The sequence below is a fragment of the Eurosta solidaginis genome, chromosome 5, assembly GCF_040869045.1.
Source record: "Eurosta solidaginis isolate ZX-2024a chromosome 5, ASM4086904v1, whole genome shotgun sequence".
NCBI lineage: Eukaryota > Metazoa > Arthropoda > Insecta > Diptera > Tephritidae > Eurosta > Eurosta solidaginis.
Window position 1 is genome coordinate 11,332,992 of NC_090323.1, and position 24,730 is coordinate 11,357,721.

The 24,730-nt window shown below is 35.1% G+C and overlaps 1 protein-coding gene across 26 annotated transcripts in view; it reads left to right on the forward strand.

Annotated features, from left to right (window-relative positions):
• Window positions 1-24,730, forward strand: part of nrm (neuromusculin) — an 819,260-nt gene that overhangs the window by 578,329 nt on the left and 216,201 nt on the right. The gene's annotated exons all lie outside the window — the stretch shown is intronic.

Genomic DNA, 24,730 nt, shown 5'->3' on the forward strand with positions numbered 1-24,730 from the left:
ATAGCTTATCACAGAGAAGGCTATGGTTAACAGAGTCAAATGCCTTGGAGAAATCCAAAATACACAGAAGCGTCAAGTGACCCTTGTCAAACTCCTGACGGATATCATCGAGAACTTTCGTGACAGCAGTCGAGCAAGAGTGAGCTTCTCTAAACCCCGATTGAAATCGACTGTGGAAATTATTTTTCTCAATGAAAGCTGTAATTTGATTCCCCATAAGTATATCAGCTACCTTATACAGGCCAGTCAGTATACTTATGAGTCTGAATTCACGGGGATCAGATGACGGGGATAAGATGAGTGATGGAGCTAAAAATATTAGGTAGGATTAATTTAATAAATTTAAGTGGAATACCATCAGATGCTATTACGTTTGATTTAATACTATAAACACATTTAGCCACTTCGAGTTCCCCAACCGACACGAATTGAAACTTAGGTAAGGATGTTAATATGGCCAAAGAATCTAAAGGTATAGGACTAAGGGTAGCAGAGGAGCTGGATGAAACAAAAAAAGTATTGAGTAGGTAGGGTCTAGAGAACAGGAGGTTTCCGAGGATGGCCGTACGCCTACCGCTGTAAATTAGACCATAACTGTTTGGGAGGCAAATTAGTGTTAAATTTGCCATGATAAAATTTCTTTTTAGCCAGTAGAACAGAGGTTGAAGCTTTTTTGCGAGCCTGTTTATAGGTGATTCAGTTCTCACGAGTAGGTTTTCTTTTGCATACGTTATATGCAAGGTTTCGTTTTTTTATAGCCACTTTGACCTCACTTGAAATCCATGGGCGCGAGGAGCAAGCAAGTTTACGAAGAGGAACATGCTTATTAAAAAAGTAAAGTAGGGATTGTGATAAAAAATTAAGTTGGTCATCAACAGTGACTAACTGCCAGCACCGTTCCCAGGAGAAGTGGTTTAAATCGAAAAGCAAACGGTTTGAATTTGAATTAATAGTATTGTAACCACGGTAGTAAACATCAGTGGTTGCAACATCATTATATTGCATCTTAAAATTTAAAGTACAAAGTATTAAGTCGTGATCTGAAACAAAAGACAATTGATCAAATAGAAACAGCGGTGGAAGTTGGGACAATGAAGATGTCTAAAAAACTTGGATGAGAATTGCACGAAAACATAGTAGGCATTTGGCTGTTAACAATTCGCATGCCAGTAGATGCAGGAGTTAATAAATTAATATTGAAATCCACGCAAATAAGAAATGATCAAAATCAGTTAATTTGGATGAAAGATAGTAGAAGAAAGGGCAATACGAAGAGTTTTTATTTGTATTGTAAACACAAAACACAAGCACTTTTGAGAAGGAATCAGCTAGGAGTAATGAGAGAAACTCTATTTCAGTTAAAGAAGAACGAGTTACAGTGTTAACAACTAGGTAATCTCTACAATATATAGCTACACCACCTCCTTTTTTACCCGACCGATTAAATATTAAATTTTACCACCATCATTCACTACATACATATGTATGTATTTATCCCCAGGGCCGCAGAGAGCCGAGCAGGGCCCCTTGGACAGTTCGCGTTTACGGGCCCCCCTAAAAAATAAACTCAATCCAGTAAAAAAATAACATGACATACATACATTTTTCAATTCACATTGTCAGTTTTATTTCATATAAAATAAGATTTACTGGAGCACTTATGTACTTAAATGAAATGTTAGATTTCATTGTTTGATTCCCTTACATTAACTTTTTCTAAATATGTACATTTTAAGAACTTGAATCAGCCAAGGAAAACCTACCGTGCTGTTTGGTCTGCGAATATGGAAATTACCGATTCAAAACTAATACTGCGAGCAAAGCTGGACTCCAACGCCAATTTTCCAAGGCTTGTCAAGCGATGTTGGCTCATAATAGAATGTAAAAAATTGTTCACGCGAGACAACAGACTAAAAGAACGCTCGCCTTCAGCCACACTGACTGGAAATGTGCAAAATATTCTTAATGCCATGCAGATGTTAGGAAATAATACTTCAATATTCAAGTCATGAAATTTATTCAGAAGTTGAAATGATGGCAGCGAATCACATCCCAAATTTGCTAAGTGAATGGCTTTGAGATGAATGATTTCATCTATTAGATCCGTAGAAATATCGATGCCATAAATCGTGCAGAATGCCGCTGCCTTTTATCTGAGATCTTCTTCCGTCAGATCCTGATACTTTCACGGAAAACTAAATTTAAGCGCAATGTCATTTACGGCTTCAAAACGTTTTGGCATGTTACCAATCAAGCAGTCCAAAATAACGTAAAAAACTTGCTGTATGAATTGAGTTTCGGAATCACATTCAGGAGATTCGCCAGGTAATTCATCGAACTGACGCTTTCTTATCCTCCTTCTTTTCTCTGCGAAGGTATTCACAACTCCTATACTCCCTGCCAGAACCTTAAATTCTTGAAATATGATCGACCATTGATCCCTGAACTTCTTCAACTCATCAATCAGGCTACGTATATTTTCTGTTTCCACGTCCAGTGTGGCACTTCTAGCTTGCAGTACCAGATTTCGATGGTTGATTACCGTCAACACTTTGAACCAAATAGAGGCTAAGAGGATACACTCAAATTTCCCCATATATGCTTCAATACCTTTCAAATCCATTACTGTTTCTGAACTCAGATTCAAAAGCTTCATTTCATCAAAAGCTTTCAATATTTGGGGAATGTGAGTTGCGAAAGGTTTCACACTATCCACACGAGCAAGCCATCGTGCTTGTGACATGCTGTGCAAGGAGCAATTAGTTAAAAAATTTACCAATAATAGCACCACTGACAAAAGAAATACGAAGTTTGCAACAATTAACGCGAAACTGACCTATGTTTATTTATTTATTTTTATTTATTTATTTATTTATTATTACGGTCTTTAAGACCTAGTTTAGGTTAAAATAAGAGATTAAACATAAATACTTATGTCACATTTAGTGACGTACAATATAAAAACAATTTTTCTTTGAACTTACTAATATTTTCACAGTCTTTCAAATCAGAAGGTAACTCATTATACATTTTATACCCTAAATATTCAAGAGACCTTTTGGCGAACTCAGTTCTTATTCTAGGCAGTCTTATATTAATGCAATTTCTTGTTCCATAATTGTGGATTTCATGATTATAATGTATTTAACTACTCAGGTAATTCGGTAACATTCCTAACCTAAGTTGGTGTATAAATTTCAATGTGAAATAACTAACTGACTGTTTAATACTAAGCCAGTTTAATCTATTGAGCATTACAATTTTTGGCGTTCTTGGAGGACATTTTAAAATAAATCGCATTGCCTTGTTTTGCTGTATTTGAAGTTTCTTAATATATATATCATTACTTAATAGCAGAATAGTAGGACAATAAATAAAGTGTGGTTCAATAATTGAACGATATACCAATATTTTATGACTTTGACTGATATGTTTACATGTTCTATACATGAAGCCTACTTTCTGTGCAATTTTCCTTTCCAGATAAGTTACATGCTCTCCAAAATTTAGATTATCATCAATCAAAACTCCTAAATACTTAATTTTGTCTACTCTTTGGATTTCCATGTTTTTTACCTTCAGCGTAATATTATTTAAACTATTGTTACTTATGATATTAGTGTTTTTACAAAATATCATGAACTTAGTTTTTTCGACATTTAATTTCAGTTTTCTAAGGCATAACCATTTGTATAGCGAGTCCAGGTCTTCTTGTACTTTCAGCATGGCACATTCTGCATATTTTTCACTTATGATAAGCAATGCATCATCCGCAAATAGACGTATTTTACAATATTTTAAGCATCTTTTGATATCATTGATATACAATGTAAACAATATTGGCGCCAAGACCGAGCCTTGTGGTAAACCAATGTTAACATCCACCACTGATGAAACCTCCTTTCCAATTATCGTTCTCTGTTTTCTGTCACCCAAATAACTCCGGAACCATTCCAAAGCTTTCCTCTTATACCAATTTTAAACATAACGTCCAATAGCTCAGATCTATCGACAGTTTCAAAAGCCCGTTTTAAATCCAAGAAGACAGACACCGTAAATTTTTTGTCCGCCATGTCTTCTTTCCAATCTGCAATTACCATATTCAACGCTGTTTCACAAGAATGGCTCTTCCTGAATCCCGATTGTTCTGGGATAATCACATTGTGCTTCTCTAAGTATGCCACAAGTTGATCCTTCACCACTGTCTCCATAATTTTTTCATCTGTAGGTAACGTGTTAATTGGACGTAGTTCCTCGGGTTTCATTGTATTTTTTACTTTTTCAACAGGTATTATTGTTGAAATTTTCCAGTAACTAGGTACAATACCGCTGTTTAAGGATTCGTTAATTATGTCTTTGTAGAAATTAGCAGTATATGTCATGGCATCTTTAACGACACCCTCCGATAAAAGCTTGTCGCCGCCATATTTGTTTTTAAGTGATTTTGTGATAATAATAATATCGTCCACTACAATGTCAGTAAATTTAAATGTTTCAAATGGATTACTATGATTTGCGCTTATTTCATCCCCATTTACAATTTCTTCGATGCTATCATTAATTTCAACAATACTTTGTATAAAAAAGTTATTTAGGGCATTAGCTATATCATATTCATTTTCCAGGCATTCACCGTTAATTACAATTTTAGTGATATGTTTTTTAACATCATTAAGCTCGACGAGGTCTTTTAGACACTTCCACATACGTTTCATATCGCCATTGTTATGATTTACTCTATCTTCCATGTATTTCTTTTTTTTATAAATTATGGTTCTTTTACATATTTTCTTAATGACGTTATATTCGTCCCAAAATCCATTATTTCGAGCAGTTTTATAAGATTATATTTTTCTTTTATGCAGGTTTGTTAATTCTCGGTCGTACCACTTATTTCTTATCTGTATTTGGGTCCTCTTTATATAAGTCAGTGCTTGCATAGCCACAGTTAAAACTTCGTTTAGGGCTTTAGTTTTAGTTTCTACTCCGGAAATTGACATAAAGCTGAAATCGCATGTTCGTAGCAAAGTTAAAAGATTTTCAGCACTATAGTACTCCCAACATGTAACAGTAGCATACCTTCTCATTTTACAAAGCTTTGTTGTTGGCACTTCGAAGTGGATTGTCTCATGGTCAGAAATGCGATGTTCACCTATATTTACTGCTTTAACTTTATCATTGTTACTGAATAGCAAATCAATTCTTGTAGACGAGTACTCTGTTATCCTTGTGTCGAAGTTTATCCTTTGTATCATTGCCATTTGTGCAAATAAACTTGTTAGCTGGTTTGAGTATGTTGACGATACATTTACATTGATATTAAAATCACCAATTATTAAATTATTATCCGCCTCCTTGAGATGTTCAGTGATGATTTCATTTAGATAAGTAATAAAGGTGGAGTCACTGCTACTTGGTGAGTGATATAGTACACCGATTTTCCATTTTAACGCGCATTTGTTTATTTTTACAATAATGCACCACACATTCATGTTGATAGCTTTATTACAAACTATGCTAAATTGTATATTTTCATTCACATACATGACAACACCGCCAGTGTGCCTACTTTGAGAGTCGCAACGAATGCATTTGTATGTCGGAATACTAAGTTCAGAATCCAAGATATGTTCTGTTGTACACGTTTCCGTACATAACACAATACTTGGTCTTCTTATTTCAATAAGACGTTCCAGCTCGATTTTATTTGCTATGATACTACTAATATTAAGATAAATGCATTCCAAGTTGTATATATTGCTATCTCGATTTGAATATTTTGACTTTTGCGCTGCTGTAAGGATTTTCTTTGGTTGCTAATAAACAACTTTCCTTTTCCTTGCATCTAGCTTTTGTTGGTATACGGGACAAGTTCTATCCAGAGTATCATGGTTTTCGTCAAGTCCTAGATTCAGCTGCCTGTTTGCTCGTATGCAGTTAATGCACTTGTTTACTGCATCCTTTATGCATTGTGTATGCTTATGCTCACCCAAGCATTTTGTGCATACTTCCTTTTCCTTGCAGTCAGCCGCTTTGTGATTGAAGCCTTTGCATTTAAAACAACACAATACCTGCACTGCATCATATACTCGGCAACGTTCCCAACCTACATTAAGCCTCTCTCCAGCTAGTACATGTGCGAACGCTTCAACATTCATTTCTATCACAGCATTATAATAGTTTTTCGCGTTCTTTTTCACTTCATATTGCTTAACAATTTTGATGTCCGTTTCACTTAAACAAATGTTTTGTCGTTTGATTCTTTGCACCAGTTCCTCGTCGCTATATTTAAAATTTATACCAGTCACCATGACTGCTGGTTTCACTTTTTTGGGAATCTTAACCTCATAGTTATTTCCCAGATTGTTCTCAATGGCATTTTTTATTTTGTCACGCTCATGGTCATTTTCGCTTTCAACAATAACAACTCCGCTTTGTCTTGCTACTATATTAGTTATTTGCAGCCCTTTAGGATCAACTTTCGAGTTTAGGTCAGTTTTGGTTATTTCTATATTTTGCTTTTTATTCGGCTTGACAATTAGGGGATGATTCTTTCTAATGTCTGGTAACACTTCTTTTTTTTGTCCATCATTTTTTGTTATCGCTGCGTATGACACTTTGGCTTCAACACTATTAACATTTTTCTTTATTTCATTGCACATTTTTTTATTCTCTTTACTTATTTCTTCAATCATTTTCTTATTGTCATCCTTGTTTGTTTTCAACTCATCACAGACCTGCTCGCTGCTTCGCTTGAAGCCTTCAGCAATTTCCCGTATTTTGTTCACTTCTACAACACTCTTTTCGCATGATTCTTGCGCTTTTTGCATTGCCTTAATTCTGTCGCTAAATGCAACTTCCACTGCTTTTAAAACTTGCTTTATTTCTCTTTCATGTTTCTTGAGAGCATTATCAAATTCATTCCTGTACTCAGATAGTTGTTTGCCATTTTTGCTCACTACCATCTGCATATCTTTTAGAATGTCATCTACGTTATGCACATACTGCACACAATCATTACACATAAATCTAAGCATTTCACATTCGTCTAATTTATTAACACTGTATTGGTCTATGCCAGAGCATTTTGGTGCTAAATGATAATATCTCCCACATACCCCTTCGCAACGAATTTTTGACACTTCTCCTCGTATTGTACTTTTGCACTTGTCGCATTTACTCTCCATTTTTTATATAGAATGAATATATGTATATATATGTATCAAACTTTGTAAGTGTATGCGTTTTGCTTTCTTTATTTAGAGTCACTTTCTCGCAAATATATTAAATTTAAAAAATCAAACTTTATTTGGTATAATATTCTTGAAACCAACTTCTGCTTCCGCTTTTTGAGTCTCTGTCTCACACATTATTTATTCTTAAGAAGTATTTGAATATAGTTTTACCATTTTAAAATGTAAAATTCAAGGAGCAGAAATAAACACAACCGTACCGTTTTACTGATAAAATCACCATTCCCATATCTTATCCACGGCATACTCACATGTTTGCACAAATTTGGGCTTCGCAAAACAAGTCAAGTGTACTAATTTTTTCAAATTAACGCTCTAGTTTGTTATCAGACTGTATTTGCAGGTGTCGCTGGCTTTTACCAAAATGAAAAAGCAATACGACCAAACCGAGAGGGGCATAGTCATAGTCGAAATAAAATGTGTTTTTAAGAAAGTTGAAGCATTTTTGACAGAGAGCGCTTATAAAATTGTGTCAAAAACTTTTGTCGAACTTAAAATCACATTTTATTTCGACTATGACTATGCCCCATAGTATTTGATTGGATGCTTGTGATTTTAGTTTGGTGATTTTCAATTTTAAAACAATTTTTTGTAGCAACAAAATATATATGCATCTATGAAATCATAGTTAGAGTACTGTCAATACTGCTTTGCCTTGTGGGGCCCCAAAAACCTTCCGGGCCCCAGGGCAATTTCCATGGCTGCCCCCCTTCTCCGCGGCCCTGTTTATCCCAATTCAAAAATGAGAAAAAAAGAAACAAAAACACACTTTGCGTTTGAAATTTATTTTATTTGCGTTGTAAATCTGAAAACCTAAACTACCTCTGTCTAATAAAACGCTTAGCTTGCTATATTTAATACGATTAAATTTACAACCTCAATTTTACTAGTTTTGTATTTTTACTACCTTTCACAATTTCACTTTATTGGTCGTTTACATATTAGATATTTACTTTTTATTAGGGCAACATTGCAACATATTTAGTTCTACAAATATTTTACGATTAGTTTTTGCCATACATTTTTTTTACTTGCTACTTTTAACATCATCTACAGAAGCGAGCACTAAAAAAGCAGCTACAATTTTTAGCAAAATTATGCAATTAAATTCGTGTTTTTATATTCGATAATTTAAAAAAAAAAATAAAAAAGTAAAAAACAGTTTAAACAAGTAAGGAAGGCTAAGTTCGGGTGTAACCGAACATTACATACTCAACTCAGAGCTTTGGAGACAAAATAAGGGAAAATCACCATTTAGCGAAATGAACTTACGGTAACCCTGGAATGTGTTTGTATGACATGTGTATCAAATGGAAGGTATTAAAGAGTATTTTAAAAGGGAGTGGGCCATAGTTCTATAGGTGGTCGCCATTTCGGGATAGCGCCAAAAAGGTGGACCAGGAGTGACTCTAGAATGTGTGTTGTACGTTCTGGGTATCAAATTAAAGGTATTAATGAAGGTTCTAAAACGGATTGGCCCTTAGTTGTAGATGTGAAGGCGTTTTCGAGATATCGACCAAAATGTGTACCAGGGTGACACAGAACATCATCTGTTGGATACCGCTAATTTATTTATATATGTAAAACACGAACAGTATTCCTGTCAAGATTCCAAGGGCTTTTGATTTGCATAACTTTTTCATTATCTTCCACTTAATATGGTAGGTGTCACACCCATTTTACAAAGTTTTTTCTAAAGTTATATTTTGCGTCAATAAACCAATCCAATTAGCATGTATCATCCCTTTTTTCATATTTGATATAGAACTATGGCATTTTATTTTTTTATTTTTCGTAACATTCGATATCGAAAAAGTGGGCGTGGTCATAGTCGGATTTCGGTAATTTTTTACACCAATACAAAGTGAGTTCAGATAAGTAAGTGAACTAAGTTTAGTAAAGATATGTCGATTTTTGCTCAAGTTATCGAGTTAACGGCCGAGCGGAAGGACAGACGGTCGACTGTGTATAAAAACTGGGCGTGGCTTCACCCGATTTTGCCCATTTTCACAGAAAATAGTTATCGTCATAGAGTCTATGCCCCCACCAAGATGATTGGTAAATTTTTTTTCGACTTATGGCATTAAAAGTATTCTAGATGAATTAAATGAAAAAGGGCGGAGCCACACCCATTTTGAAATTTTCTTTTATTTTTGTATTTTGTTGCACCATATCATTACTGGAGTTGAATGTTGAAATTATTTACTTATATACTGTAAAGATATTAAATTTTTTGTTAAAATTTGACTTTAAAAAATATTTTTTTTAAAAGTGGGCGTGTTCATCCATTTTGCTAATTTTTATTTAGCACACATATAGTAACAGGAGTAACGTTCCTGCCAAATGTCACCTTGATATCTTCCACGACTGCCAAATTACAGCTTGCAAAACTTTTAAATTACCTTCTTTTAAAAGTGGCCCATTGTCCAAAATTTTACTAATTTTCTATTTTGCGTCACAAGGTTATCGCACCTACCAAGTTTCATCGCTTTATCCGTCTTTGGTAATGAATTATCGCACTTTTTCGGTTTTTCGAAATTTTCGATATCGAAAAAGTGGGCGCGGTTGTATTCCGATTTCGTTCATTTTAAATAGCGATCTGAGATGAGTGCCCAGGAACCTACATACCAAATTCCATCAAGATACGTCAAAATTTACTCAAGTTATCGTGTTTACGGACGGACGGACGGACGGACGGACATGGCTAAATTAATTTCTTTTTTGCCCAGATCATTTTGATATATAGAAGTCTATATCTATCTCGGTTAGTTTACGCCCTTACGGATTACCGTTATGCGAACAAAGTTAATATACTCTGTGAGCTCTGCTCAGCTGAGTATAATAAAAAAAGGAAGAAACAGTCTCAAAAATGTTTCTGAAAAAATTCGAAACTCGAGAAAATTATAAGAAAATCTTCAACTTGTTATTAATAGATTTCTGTACTTTTTTGATTATACAGTTTTGTAGTGCAATCAATTTTACTCTGACAACGTAAAGGGTATAAATCTCTAAAGATTCGCATTATTTTTTTACAATTTTTTTTTTTTCGAAGGATGTTTGAGATTTTCCTTCCTACAAATTGAAAATCGATACGAGTTTTGTATGGAATTAATTGCGATACAAAACTGCGTACGCAAAATAGATGTGAAAACTCTAAAAAAGGTCAGTTTTTGTAAAATTTTCTCGATTTTTGGAATTTTTTCGAAAATATGTTATAAAACACATAGGAAATTTAACTTGAGTTACTGGTAAAAAAAAAAAAACAAGAAAAATTTAATTCAAGAAATTCGCGAAAAGTTGCCACTGCTATTTTCCTGTTTTCTGCTGTACAAAGGAACATATTTACAATAATAATAACTATTTTGTTTGGTGCCTTCTAAACAAACCATAAAGTGTATTCGAATTTTTACTGTTTTCCACGTTAACTGCTCCACTGCTATTTCACGTTTACAACTATTTTAGTTTTACTGCCGCCATTTTGGAAGTGTTAATTAAGTTTTTGTAGGAGCTAGTTAATTAGGTTAATACACAAATATTAAATAAACTTTCTAACTTAACAATACTCTCGCTCACATATAATGAGCGTCTTTCCGACCAATAGTTGTAGGGAAAAAAATCCAGCAACAAAGCTCACCGCTGCCAAGTTAGTGCAGATTTTAAATCATTCACAGACGCGGTAGGGTCAGTTCCTGTCTGTTATAGCAGATATCAACTACATTCCCAGAAGGTATACACAGGTTGGGGTAAGGTTCGTACCAAAGTCACGGAAACCCAATCAACTGCCTAGTCGTATCCACCAATTAGTCTCTGTATGTTTCTCCTAAAGGGTATGCATAAAATTTTGGCTCAGCGCATTAGGGAGATCGGAGATTAAACAGACTCCCTCTGTGTAGGAATTAAATAAAACCCTCAATCAAACAATCAAGCTATCGAGCAAGCTGTGATTGCAAGGATAAAAGTCCAATTGTCATTCACTGGGTTCTATCCATGCTCAAGTCGAGTCAATTGTGACCTCTAGAGAATACCCTAAAGCCATGTACCCTTTCTTCTTTTGTTCACCCTAGTCAGTCATCCTGCAGTTATTGTTATCCAACGGATTTGACACACACAAGTATGCTGGGTAATAATCTGCATCACAGGGGTGCACGAGGAAACAATATCCAATCGTATGCCACAAGCTCTGCGAATTATTGATAGGCGATCAGATACCAACGAAATTTCCACCAAAAAAACTGGCCCAGTGCCTTTTACCAGCAGAAGAAAAACATTCATGTCACAATAATCCCTAGACGACATCAAAATCAGATCTTCAATGGCTCCACTGGACAGAGCACTCAGTGGAAATCTCATCTGGATGCAACCTTAAACAAAGCAGCAAGAGCTATCTTCGCCTGAACTTGACGCTATGACAAAATATGGGGGCAATCTTCCAAAATGGTATACGGGAACTTTAATACTATTGTGAAGGCAATAATCATCTAAAGGTCGAGCTTCAAGATATCGATACAAATGGGAAGCTACTTCACTATTTTTAGGGAGATATCGATGTTAGCTGTAGAGCATAACTACGAGGAGGTTTATCCTCGAGGAATATACTCATTACGTCTGACAGCCAGCTATCCTTGCGTGGCATGCAGTCTTACACAAATAATTCTAAGGTAGTGGATAAATGCGTAGGAGTCCCAAGTAGCCTGAAAATCAAAAGCTAGATTTTGTTAGGATGTGTTTCCAGGCATCAGGGACATGAAGATGCTGAACATGCAGACTGCCTAACCAACAGGCTGCTATAGCAGCACTTCTGTGTATTCACAAATGCAGACACTAGTGAAGCCATAGTTAGCTGGGAAATAACGAAGTTTGGACAACACTGGTTTGAAGCCCATGGCAAAGACATAAATGATTATAATCCCAGCAACATTGGTATCAGTCAAACTCATTAAACAAAGCAGAGATGACCTGCGAATTCTTCCTGGGTACTTAAAGGGACACTGTGGTTTACGAATCAGGTTAATATCTCCGAAACACAAATCTGTCGTTTTCGTGAGCTCGAGGATGAAACGCTTGTTCATATTCTCTGCGAGTTCATCGCTTCGGCACACACTTAGGTGGCGTGACTCTTATTTTCTTCTTTATATTAAGTTAAAAGCTTGAAGCGGTACTTAAATACATTAAAAGCCCCACACAAAGTATTCTTCTAAAAGGTTAAGCACAAGAGATCTAAGTAAAGGTCGCAGTGCATTGCAGCTTGATGATAATAATAATAATAATAACATTAATTTTATTAATAATAACAATAATAATAATAAAAAAATAATAATAATAATAATAAGAAATAAATAGTTACCCGAATAAAGAAGACGCAGAGAGGTACTGGTCGTCCATATGGTCAAATAAAAACCCACAAAATTGAAGCAAACTGGATTAATGAGAAGAGAATGAGATACCAGCAGCTTGAAGATATGGGAAGAAACTACCTTACATGTGAAGATGTTAAAGAAATCATCGCCAAGACGCACAACTGAAAATCTCCTGGGCCAGACAAATTACAAAATTTCTGGTTTAAAAGAGTTCCATCAATCCATCTAAAACTGACTGAGCTTCTTAATGATTGCATCCAGAATCCATAGAAATTCCCGAAAGAATTTACACAGGGTGTCACATACCTGCGCCCAAAAGACAAGGGATTTCATGGGAATCCCGCGAACGGGCGGCCTATTACTTGTCTGCCTACTATATACAAAATTATGACAGCTTGCCTTAACCACCTTATTAACAGCCGCCTATCGCAAAATGATATTATTTGTGAAGAACAAAAAGGATGCAGTAAATATGATAAAGGATGTAAGGAACAGCTAACCATTGAATAATTGTATTAGAACAGACCTTCAGCCAATCTAGAAATTTAAATACATGTTATATAGACTACCAGAAAGCCTTTGACAGTGTTCCACATAGCTGGCTAATAGAAGTTCTGAACATCTACAAAGTGAACTCCAAAATAATTAAATTTTTATATTACAATATGCAACAGTGGCGGACAAATATTCAAATGCCTCCAAATACAGGAATGGTTCAAACCTCAGCTATCAACATAAAATGTGGAATCTTCCAGGGTGACTGCTTATCTGCTCTTTGGTTCTGCATTGCACTCAACCCACTTAGTAACCTTCTTAAAAACAGTAAATATGGATTCAAAATTAAAGGAGGTTCCAACCAAGAAGTACTGAGTCACCTTTTATATATGGATGACCTGAAGATATACACATCCACGCGACAGAGCTTGGACCATTTAATAAAAATCGTAGCCATGTTCGGCAGTGACATCAACATGGAATTTGGACTGGAAAAGTGTAAAAAAATACATATTACCAAAGGCAAGATATCGAGATATGATGACCAGAATGAAGACATCGAAAATATTAAACAAATGGAAGAAGGAGAAATACATAAATATCTAGGGATGGCGCAGAATAAACGTATTGCTAAGGTAAAAGTCAAATATAATCTGACTAGGAAGTTTACGTCTCGAATCCATAAAATAGCTAAAGCGAATCTAAATGGCAAAAACCAAATCAGAGCAATAAATATATTTGCAATACTGGTTCTTTTTTATAGTTTTGGTATTATCAAATGGACAGCAACTGACATTCAATCGCTACAAAGAAGAATCAGAACTATACTTACGTCCTATAAATCCCATCATCCCAATTCGTGCTGTGAAAGAATGGTAATGTCAAGGAGAGATGGAGGACGAGGGCTTGTTGATCTCCAAACACTCCATGATAATCGAATAGAATCTGTTCGATGATACTTCCAACTAAATTCTGAAAGATCTCGCCTGATAAAAATAATAACTGAAGCAGATACAAACTTAACACCCCTAAATTTGAAGAGAAGATTTACCCCACAAGCGGAAGAGAAAACTCCAACTATTCATGGTCGGTTCTATAGATCCATTAACGCTGAAAATGTTAACAAATTGATGTCAAACAAATGGTTATTGAATGGAGACTTGTTTGCTGAGACCGAGGCTTTTATGATTGCTATACAAGATCAAGTAATCCCAACAAGAAACTACATAAAGAATGCAATAAAGGATCCAAACGTCACTAGTGATACTTGTAGAAGGTGTATGAGTCAAACAGAAACCATTGAATATATAATTTCAGGCTGCACAAACCTAGCTCAAACTGAGTACACACGAAGGCACAACAACGTTGGAAAAATTCTCCACAAGAACCTGCTTAGCAAATACAACATCCATGTAGGTGAAGTGCCGTAATACAGATGCAACCCAGAACCCGTTATGGAAAATGAAGACGTGAATATCTACTATGACAGAACAATATACTCAGACCACACGAGACTCCATAACCGCTCCGATATCTCGATCCTCGATAAAAGAGAAAGTAGAGGCTTCTTCATTGATGTTGCAGTTCCGGCTACAAGAAACATGACTCGTACATACGCCGAACAAATCAATAGATATGCCGAGCTAGCCGTTGAAACAAAGAGGAACTTGGACCTTGCAGAAATATCAATTATCCCAGTGGTGATAAGCGCTGAAAGCGTAATCGACAAGCATCTCAGAACAAATATGGATATGCTTGGGTTGCAAGAAAGCCTGATTAACAACATCCAGAAGTCAGTCATCATCTATACCTGCCACATCACCAGAAACTTCCTGGCTTAAATAAACAGATATACATATACATATACATATGCATATACATATACATATACATATACATATACATATACATATGGGGTATTCCATCCCATTTCGACCAATTTTGAACCCGACCCCTTTAGGATTGGCTGAAAGTTTTTCTTCTTTTTCTGGCTTACGAAAGACGTTTTTCAGAAGTTTTTCAAATTTTTTCATCCAACTCAAAAAAAGTTATGAATTTAAAAAAAAAAACACCGTTTTTGTTTTCAAAATGCTATAACTTTTTCAAAAATTGACCGTTTGGGATCCTTTTTTTTTTTTAATTTGTTTTTACATGTACTTTTCGGAAAAAATTCAAAATCATTTTTAAAGTTTTTTTTTTGTAATTTTTCAGTTTTTCGAGATTTTTCGAATTTCGCCCTTTTTTTCTCATAAAACACTTCAATCAATTCTGCAATCATCCCCACTAATTCCGGAGTGGGCAGAGATTTTTTTTTTTTTATTTAATTAAAAAAAAAAAACAAAACTTTAAAATTTTTTTGTATTTTTTCCGAAAAGTACATTTAAAAACATATTAAAAAAAAAATGATCCCAAACGGTCAATTTTTGAAAAAGTTATAGCATTTTGAAAACAAAAACGGTGTCCAACTCAAAATAAGTTATGAATTTAAAAAAAAAACGGTGTTTTTTTTCAAAATGCTATAACTTTTTCAAAAATTGACCGTTTGGGATCTTTTTTTTTTTTTAATTTGTTTTTAAATGTACTTTTCGGAAAAAATACAAAACAATGTTTAAAGTTTTTTTTTTTCAATTAAAAAAAAAAAAAATATCGGCCCACTCTGGCATTAGTGGGGATGATTGCAGAAATGATTGAAGTTTTTTATGAGGAAAAAAAAAAAAAATGGCGAAATTCGAAAAATCTCGAAAAACTGAAAAATTACAAAAAAAAAACTTTAAAAATTTTTTTGTATTTTTTTCCGAAAGTACATTTAAAAACAAATTTAAAAAAAAAGAGCCCAAACGGTCAATTTTTGAAAAAGTTATAGCATTTTGAAAACAAAAACGGTGTTTTTTTAAAAATTCATAACTTTTTTTGAGTTGGATGAAAAAATTTGAAAAACATCTGAAAAAAGCTAGAAAAAGAAGAAAAACTTTCAGCCAATTCTTAAGGGGTCGGGTTCAAAATTGGTCGAAATGGGATGGAATACCCCATATACATATACATATACATATACATATACATATACATATACATATACATATACATATACATATACATATATATACAAAAATAGAAACTGTTAATTTAGTATATTTTGCTTTAGGTTAAGGCCTCCAAAGTGTATGATTTATACCCAATAAGGAGATAATCAAAGAATAAATTCAACAATAATAATAACAATAATAACTTAAAAAAGTATTGCGGCGTATGCATAAATTTTCACTGTTTTTAAATAAAATTAATTAATTTTTATTAAATCTTTTCTGAAACCAATCAATAGGACACTCTATCTGAAAATATATTATACCAAACTAATTTGTTTTGATTCCATAAAAACCATAAAATTTGCATTTAATATGTCCCTTTTGCACACATTTTGCCCTTTTAACCCTCGACGCCAATGTTTTAGCCAGAACTCTCTTTTTATATTTTTCAATTCAATAACAAAATAACAATAAACCCAACCCCCGCCCTACATTGGCTGCACGTATGTATGTATCCCGCATCCTCCTTCGTCTAATCGACTCGCCTAAGCATACAAACTCTCAATTTTATTTATTTTTATACCTTTCAGCCTAAATTTAAAGTAGAAGGTGGTAAATATTTTGCCTCCCAAAATAATCACTTAGCCAAGCACACGCATTTTTTGCACTTTTACAATCTTTTACAGCTACTTCTAATATATATTTTTTCTACAGTGTGTGAGTGTACCTAAAATTGTGTGTGCTTGATGTATACTTTTTTCAACTTCACGCTGCCACTACAAAGTTAAGTGAAAATTTTTCTCCATATAATTGGATTTGTTAGCTAAAAAGGGCAGAAAGGTTGAAAGGTTGAAAGGATAAGGATGATGCTGACGATGAAGGCAAGAGCGCGAGAGCGGTTGATACAGTGGTTTGAAAGAATGTCAGGTTAGCAAGCAATTGCTGGCAGCGTTACGTTTGTGTGCACAGTGGTATATTTAAGAAACAAAATCCTTTTGTCTGCATAACACAAACTTAAATCTAAAGGGAGCTAAATGAAAGATGTGGAATTTTGAAATTTTGAATACTACCGGGTTCTCACACTACTGATCTGCGTACTCTATTAAATATTGTATCCTACAGTGAGCAAAAATTGAATATTCCTTTGGCGGATTTGGAAATGTCAATCTTTTTTTTCCTTTCCTGTACATTTTTTTGAGTTAATCGCTGTTTTGAGCTTGGCTGTACTGTATAAAATGAACAGGTTGTTTTTTTAAAAATCAGCCGATTACACGCAAAGAAATCCGTACCACCTGTAAAGATGGGTACCGGTGCATATACGTAAAATTTTTTTATTTCTTTTTATAAAAAGGTCACATACATAGAAATGGGCAAATTCTTAAAAAGTGTGTGCTTTGGAACGAGTGCAAGGGATGCGGAAGAGGTAAAAGGAGAGGTCAGAGAGAAGAAGAGCTAAATGGAGCGGGATGGGTAGAGAAAAGTGGTAAAAGAAAGGGTACTAGGACAGATAGACGGAGGGTTGGAGAAAAGGAAAGTGTACACGAGCGGGAGAGGGACTAAGTGCTGAAAGTGGGATACAAGTGGGATACAAGTGGGATAGGGATTGGTAGAGAAAACGAAATGCAAATAAAGTGGAAAAGAAAAGCGAGCGGTTAGGGGCACAGCAAGATTTATCGGAAAAATTATAGGATAAATGTAAGACTATAAGACTGAGAAAGAGCGGGAGAGGGAGAAAGAGAATGGAAGACAAAGAGGATACGAAGAGTAGAGAGTATTAGTCATAATTTGTAACTATATAAAACGCCGCTTTTTTTAAGGAAACCCTATTTCTGGGCAGAAATGCGTTGGGTAACAGATACTGATAGGTCTGATTTTTCAGTGCGAGCTTTAACTGTAGTAAAATTTGAGTGGAGTTTGACCCTGCGGCTTCTTTCGATAACCCAAACTATTGCTGCTTGAATCAGATTAAAAAGTCGAGTGGCAGAGTTATACTCATGTCAAATTCAACAGGAGTTTAAACATCAAGAAGTGCTGAAAACAAATATCTCTTAAAGAGTTTGCGAGCGCAGGCCTTAAGAGGTCCAGAACTAGTTTTGAGAACCCACGAACCCTTAGATTAAGCTAATAATGACTTGCCAAAAGAAAAAAAATATATATATCAAAATGAAATGTAGGAAGACTGCATCTTACTGCTCCCAATAGGCGTCAGTTGCCGACTGCCAAAAATCACCAAACGGTTAAGCGCCTATTAAAAATGGTGATGTCATACAATATCAAACTTATTCCACTGTGCGGCGCATATCGTTACAAACCGTGATGGCAATAAAGTTAAACTATTAGTTCTTACACATACTCGTTGAATGAATAAAAGAAAAAGTATTAAAAAATTGTTAAAAGTAAAAAAAATCTCAACTAAATGCAAGTAGCAAAGAATAAAATTAGCAAAGAAGCTTGGAGGAAAAAAAGTTATTTTTCTAGGTATTAGTTAAGTAGCGAAAGGCGCATAAAGTGTAGTATTGCATTTTATACAGACACAAAACAACCGTGAGTAATAGCAAATGCAACAAAAATAATAAAAATAAATTCGAAAAAAATCAACAATAAAATTATTTTATGGCTGTCGGCTTTGTACAGCCATGCTGTGTTTACCGCAACTCGCAATGTTCAACGCGGCCGCTCTTTTTTATACACCATCAGCGCATAACTTTTCTATGCAACACTGCAGTTCGAGCAATCCTGCCGCCTTGACGAGCACTAAACTATACTGACTTGTTAACTAACAAGCCTTCAGAAAAAAAAGTATTGGGGTTTTTTACTCTTTTAGAGAGTATATTATTAAAAGGTTACAAAGTTGTAAAGCTAAAGCGCATTAAAAAATTTGTTCAAGCGACACCAATGGCGCCGCCGTCAAAGTACGGTAGTTAACAAAGGTTTGCTCTTTAAAGAGAAAAAAAGATGTTAGTTAGCAAACTTTTACGGGAAACTTGGAGTTAGTTTCAAAATAAGAGGCCTGGGTATGGGCGCGTTTATTGATAGTAAGCATTAGCTGATGTATTGCCTAACTGACTTACGAGATGGGTATTAATGGAAGCAATAACTTGTATGAGGAATATTCCACACCTCCAATCGGTGACACCTTTGTTAATTGTAAGTGCTCTCGGTAAGTGCCGGCTGGTGCACCACTAGCTTTCTCTGATGAATTTAAGTTAAATATCCACCGTCTTGCCTCCAGAAATCTAAGTCATCTTCTTCGCAGTCCTGGACATTGGCAAAAAAAGTGGTGAATCAAATCCTCATCCTCCTCATACTGACAGCTTCTTCAGAATTAGGTTGTTGGTATGACCTGCAATGACACCCGTAAGTGCGCTTACTACAGATTTTTTTAGTTCTAAAAGCAAGCTAGTTCCTTTCCTATCCAAACATGGCAATAATTACCTTGAGACTGCGTAACCCTCTTTTTGGTTCCTCGATTCTTCTCCGGAGATAACCAATTGATGGTTCTTCTGAGCTTTCCGCCTAGCTTATGTCCATTTCTGAACCCTTCCTCGCCATCTTTTCTGCAATTTTATTTCCTTCAATGTCGCTTTGCCACGAGACCAAGCAAAGGGAGACATTTTGGTGCCTTATGGGCGCTAGTGATGCTCGACACCTTCGCACGATATATTACTTTATCAGGTGTGTCGAAAAAGATCGTTACATTACTGTCTGAGACCGGATTATCCTGGAGCAATCTCGCTGCTCCAGGAATTGACCTCCACCTGGAAGACACTGCATGAGTCAGAAAGCCGGTAAGATTGACTTACCTGACGATGTCTTTAGTATATCTCTGCTCCAATTCGCATTTCCTTTTTCGAGCCGTCTGCATAAATTTGAATGCTCCTACCACTGTCTACGCGTTCCTCCAATTTTCCTTTGAAGAATGTCTTATTTTCTGCACCTGGAAGACAAAAACCGCCGCGTTTACGTCAGCGAAAATGAAACATGAATTTCCAGCCAAATTTTGTGTCACTTACTTCTCACTCCGCCACTATTCAACGTCCATTGCTTTTCAAAATTTTTGTTAAATTGCTGTCAACTTTTAGCGCCTGTAATGCGTACAAGTTGTGAGTAGCCGGTGTTGCCAACGATTGTGTAAATTGTAATTTTAAATTATGTTACTTTTTGCTTGTTTGAGTTCTACTTCAAAACTTTAACGCCATGACGATTTATGTTTTTTTTTTTTATTTATTTCTATACTCCCAAGCGTATTACAGCAATTTCAAGTTTTGTTAGCACATTGCCACGCCTATTTAAATTTTTATACGCTACAAGTTTACAAATAAGTCACAGCTTTGTAACGTTATATTTTGACAATTTTAAACTATTCCAAACACTAGTTTATTCTTTAGCTTTATATCACATCATTTTTATTTCTCATTACCAATTCTAAGATGTTTGAGATTGTGTTGTTGTTGTTTTCTCGTTTGTAAGTTTCAAAGTGGCACAACAAACTTTTTAAGTAAGTTTTAAGTTTTTGTATACATTTTATGCTTTTGATGTTTGTCACTTTTCTGCATAAATTATAGTCTAAATTTCATAACAGCTCGGTGTTTGTGGCTGTATGCTTAAGTCAAATATGACATTTGCAAAGTTTGCTGCTTATGTTTATTTACATAATAATTTTGCAGCATAATTTTAGGCGTAAAAGCAGACAATTTTTATGTGCTTAAATTTCTTTTGGTTTGTTTAGTACTTTGTTTCCAGGCATACAACTTTGATGTTTCGGAGCATATTTAAATAGGAAAATAATGAAGTGTCTCCTTCTTTTAAAATAATCTACAACCTTTGAGTGAAATCTGCCAAAGAGATTACGACCTGTAATAGCTTCCATCCAGATATTTACTCCCAAACAATTGCAGTAATTGTGTTTTCAGGCGCTACTGGTATACTTTTTAATATTCCTGATTGTGATATCTAACCCGTGTTTCAGCATCCATTTAAACAAAATTTCTTTTTCGAGAACCTGACAAATATTGTTTGTTATAAGCTTCTTACGTTACAGAATGATCATGACGCTATGGGTCTATACCAGGCCACAAAATCTGTAAACGGAGGAACACCGTAGGGTGGGTCATCAACCAATTGCTTAAGCGGTTCTAAAGATGACCAGTAAATTTAACGGCGTAAGCAGATCACATTACAATCACCATAATAAGCACGCCCTGTGTTCGTGTCTTGTGCTTGCGGTGTCCAAGCTCCAGCTAATAGAGGGGGCAAGGTTGCTAGATGTCAATGCGGCAGGTTCTAGAAAGCTTTTGTCATTCGCTAAGAGAACTGAGTTATTTTATAACATAATTCCGGTTATCTAGTTGGGGTTTTTACGTTTGTTTGTCAAACAAATTCTGATAACTATGAATAATTTTTAATAAAATTACTTTTTGAAAACTACCTGCCGAATTACGTAGCTCAAATTTTAAATAGCCAACAAGAAGTTTTTAAAATTTTCTTCAAAAACTTTCAGCACAGCCAATAATATTCATCACTTTAAAATACACCTCAAGTCTAACCTAAACGCATTAAAAAACGAAAAAAAATTTAAGCAAGCATTTAAAAAATATTTTTCTTTGTCAAAAGCATGTACAATTCAGTAATCGCTTTCACATTAAAAAAAAAAAAAAATTGTAAAAAAAAAAACAGAAAACCCTGCAACTCCCTAAACATCCACTCAGTTTGTATACCCACACAAAGAAAGTGTTCAAAAACAATCCGATAACGTCCAAAAGCTAGATTGGTTTTTTCCTGCATGGCAGTGTTAAATTATATCCGTTGGAGCCATCGCTTGCTCTTTTATTACACATTTGCCATATCCATATTCCACATTCTATATATTTGTGTGTCAAGTACGCCAAAGGGCCCACAATGTGCCACATATTCGCATTGATATGGCTGAAAGTGTTAGCGCGTGACCGAGCCCAACCAAACAAAAATATGCGGCCATTTGGTGTGGCAGGTGTCACTGCAAATGTCATTTGATAAGGAAATGCGCGAGCGAGCGCTCTATTTAAAACAATGGATGCAAGCCTTATATTAAATTTTTTTTTTCGTTGAATAATTTTATTTAAGTTATTTAGTAAAAAGTATATGTGGAAGTTAAATACCTAGATGAGAAAGTGTTTAATAAAAACTGCTTCAATTTAAATGTGCTTTCTTCTGTCACTGAAGTGGGCCTGGCGCACCAAACTCTCTTTAGAAGATAAAATGTATCTAAGGTGAAGCAATGGGTAAATATTCCGTGTAATAGAAATCTGGGAGTAAGTTGTCATATTCTGTATTGTAGTTTGCTTGTTTTCAAAATTAAAGCTAGGTATCTTCATAGTAAATAAATGCAAGGCGCAATAACCTCAGAAACGATTTTGGGCCGAGCTTCTCTTCCAATTTGCGTAGTGCTCCTTTTAAATTTTTCCAACGAGTTAGCGGGACGGGATCTACATATTTTACGCCGACTCTGAACGGCATTTGCAAAGCAGATGAGTTTCCACTGAGAAGCTTTTCATGCCAGAAATACACTCGAAGTGCTTGGAAAATCATTGCCGAGTGGCATCTTCATCGTCGAAAGTAATCGAAAGAGCTAAGTATTGAGAAAATCTTATATTGGCACGAAATGAAGGGAGCTGATCCGATATATCTCTCCTTATGATATTATCAATCCGCTCTTTAAGCGTTACGTCACATTATTAAAGTAAAACCTTAAAATGGAATGCGCGTGCTTGATTTCCCCGGCACACATCAGAGTTCAGCTCTCTCTCTCTCTCTCCTTCTCGCATGTGTGATAAGTTTATAGCAGAGGTCATCAGCTTGTTATATTTTTATTCATGCTCGCTTCACACATATTGTTTTCTAATTCGTTGAGTAGTCACAAAACAAGAAGAGTAGCAACAACAAAAGAGGATATTGTTTGTTTGCACTTTTCGAAAAACCTATTTTGTATACAAACATTCATGAACAGAATTACCTAATGTTAGCTATATATTTTGCTTTAATTTTTTGTTAGACTCAAGCAGTAAAATATTATTTTTGTAGGGTGTTTACGAATTATTATTTCAGTGTTAATAAACACGTGTGCATAAGTCTTGCACGGTTGATCGTTACTCAACGACTAAACTTATACTGCTTCTAAGATGTTACTCTTACCAACATAGACACAGTTTCGATTTTGTTGAGCACCAGTTTATAATGTACTTAAACACGTCTAGCTCTTTGGACAAATAGCTTTCTTTCGCTGTCTCTCTTGCATTGTGGTTGGTTTATAGTGTCAGTTAGAAGTGAATTTGATAACGTTGATTATATGCACAGCTATCAATAACTCAATCAGAGCCAGCTTAATTCTTAAAAAGTAAGGAAGGCTAAGTTCGGGTGTAACCGAACATTACATAATCAGCTGAGAGCTTTGGAGACAAAATGAACTTAGGGTAACCCTGGAATGTGTCTGTATGACATGTGTATCAAATGAAAGGTGTTCATGATTATTTAAAACGTAGAGGGCCTTAGTTCTATAGGTCCACGCCTTTTCGAGATATCGCAATAACGGTGGACCAGGGGTGAATATAGAATGTGTTTGTACGATATGGGTATCAAATTAAAGGTATTACTATGTGAAGGCGTTTTCGAGATATCGACCAAAATGTGGGCCAGGGTGACCCAGAAGATCTTCTGTCGGGTACCGCTAATTTATTTATATATGTCATACCACGAACAGTATTCCTGCCAAGATTCCAAAGGCTTTTGATTTCTCCCTGCAGAACTTTTTCATTTTCTTCTACTTAATATGGTAGGTGTCACACCCATTTTACAAAGTTTTTTCTAATTTATATTTTGCGGCAATAAACCAATCCATTTACCATGTTTCATCTCTTTTTTCATATTTGGTACAGAATTATGGCATTTTTTTCGTTTTTCGTAATTTTCGATATCCGAAAAGTGGGCGTGGTCATAGTCGGATTTCGGCCATATTTTTTTTTTGCCAAGATAAAGTGACTTCAGATAAGTACGTGAACTAAGTTTAGTTAATATATATCGTTTTTTGCGCAAGTTATCGTGTTAACGGCCGAGCGGAAGGACAGACGGTCGACCGTGTATAAAAACTGGGCGTGGCTTCAACCGATTTCGCCCATTTTCACAGAAAACAGTTACCGTCATAGAATCTATGTCCCTACGAAATTTCACAAGAATTGGTAAATTTTTGTTCGACTTATGGCATTAAAAGTATTCTAGACGAATTAATTGAAAAAGGGCGGAGCTACGCCCATTTTGAAATTTTCTTTTATATTTGTATTTTGTTGCACCATTTTATTACTTGAATCGAATGTTGACATAATTTACTTTTATACTATAAAGATATTAAATTTTTTGTTAAAATTTTACTTAAAAAAAATTTTTTTTTAAAAGTGGGCGTGTTTATTTAGCACATATATAGTAATAGGAGTAACGCGCCTACCAAATTTCATCATGACATCTTCAACGAATGCCAAATTACAGCTTGCAAAACTTTTAAATTACCTTCTTTTAAAAGTGGGCGGTGCCACGCCCATTGTCCAAAATTTTTCTAATTTTCTATTTTGCGTCA